The sequence below is a fragment of the Pinus tabuliformis genome, chromosome J, assembly GCF_031772625.1.
Source record: "Pinus tabuliformis cultivar Carrire ecotype Pingquan chromosome J, CPIR1, whole genome shotgun sequence".
NCBI lineage: Eukaryota > Viridiplantae > Streptophyta > Pinopsida > Pinales > Pinaceae > Pinus > Pinus tabuliformis.
In genome coordinates, this window is record NC_142295.1 from 1,152,341,714 (window position 1) to 1,152,343,642 (window position 1,929).

The 1,929-nt window shown below is 27.3% G+C and overlaps 1 long non-coding RNA gene across 1 annotated transcript; it reads left to right on the plus strand.

The window, feature by feature from the left end:
• The first annotated feature begins 1,059 nt into the window (after nucleotides 1–1,059).
• LOC149231168 (uncharacterized) lies at nucleotides 1,060–1,536 on the plus strand. Its single transcript, XR_016247427.1, has 2 exons — nucleotides 1,060–1,269; nucleotides 1,358–1,536. It is a non-coding gene; the product is annotated as an uncharacterized LOC149231168 (long non-coding RNA).
• Nucleotides 1,537–1,929: the final 393 nt, after the last annotated feature.

Here is a 1,929-nt window from a genome sequence, read left to right on the forward strand (position 1 = left end):
GAGAAAGAGAATAGAGAATTTGAATTAATATTAAATGAATTTAGGAGCAATAGAAATGAGTTTTGACCAAAATTATAATGCATGTGTTACTTATATTCCTCTCTATATTGTATTGCTTTTTACTAGGTAATGGATATATACTCGTTGCATTGAGATAAATAAAAATCATTATAAAAATCAATAATAAAATTAATGATATAAAATGTAAGACAACACAAACCAAAATTTAAATAAGTATTTGCCAAAAAAAATAGATGAGAACAAGATATAGATAAATATACTTACCAAGAGTTGTTGCCCACAATAATTTATGTATTCTTCAATACTTCTCAATAGTAATCAGTAGCAACTAAAATTAATTCAAGTCCTTCCCTTTAATAAAAAAATAATTTTTGTTATTAATACTTCTTAATTTTTTAATATAAATATAATTTTATTATTTTTTAATACAAATTTGAGAGACATCACCATCTTATAATCTAAGTTACCTTTCAATAATAAAAAAATATTATTTATAATTTAATATAATATTACAATTAAATCATATATAATAATTTAATAAAACCCATAATTAATAATTAATAATTAAAAAATAAATATTCAGATAAAATAAAAATATTAATAAGTAATTAAAATAACACCAATTTAGTATTTCCTTATAAATAAGATTTGCAGTATGCAAACTCTTTTTTTTTAATTTTATTATTATCAAAAATATATTTAAATTTATTTTTCATTTTTATAATTATTAATTTAAAAATATTTTTAAATATTATTATTATTATTATTTTATATTCATTATTATAATTTTAAAATTTTGAAATAGATAAACGCTTATTAACATATTCAAAATAAACCAATATAATTAAGTTGAAATTTTATAAATCTCATTCTTAACGTTGGTTTATGGCATAAAATTATTTAGACTTGAGAAAATTCACCCAAACTTAAGTAATTTAATTTTTCAAAATTAAACAAGGGGAGCTGCGACGCAGCGAGTCCCTGCGTGAAGTTGAGCCTGTAATATATAGTCAATGGCATAAAACAATGAACTGAGTTTTTAATATCCCGAGGAGGGCTTCAAACTTGATATGATATCTGGGTGGGCAACGAGCTGTGTGCATAGGGATGTCTTCAAAACTGTTGTGTATGTCTAGTTGTAACTGGGGTCATCGCACCCCTGTACAAATCAGTCTACATCACATTATTCCTAGTGCAATGTATTGCTGCCAAATTGAATACACAAAGTGCATGCAAATTTCTGTTTAGGTGACTACTATACTTTCAGTGATTCTTCTCTTGGGTCGGGAATTGAAATCCTCTGGTTCTCAGAGCATTTTTCTATGACGTTTTGCAGGAGTAATGAGAAACGTCTTGATTGTATCATACAGCAATAGCTCAAAGTGCTGTTTGTTCTTTCCACTGGCGATATGCATCATGAGACAAATGACAGATGCTTGTAATGCAAGTACTTCTCTATTCCTCACCCCTATAGACACTTAAATATGAATTAGTTAATTTGGATTTTTTTCTTTCCATGCTGTGCGTTTGTGTATTTGCAGCCACTTGTTCAATCCTGCATGTATGTTGTTCAAATTACACAAATTCAAGTGGATTGACAATGTACATGGAATGTAGAGATCTTACTTTTCAGATCATGAGGGTTATAATGTTTACTGTTATATGGATATTGACATGGATGATGTGATTGGTAGATGAAAGAATCTGAGAATGGTGTAAAACAAAGAATAAAGAATTATGTCTGTTTTGTTCTTGGCTTTATTTTAATCTCTAAAGTTATCAACTATATGTGGAAGGGATCTTCTTTGCTGTATTTTTGCGCCTCTTGTGTATCTTTGATACTTGTGCTACCTATTCATCTGAACATTAAGCATACATTAACCAACCCAGAGATCAACTTCTCTACTA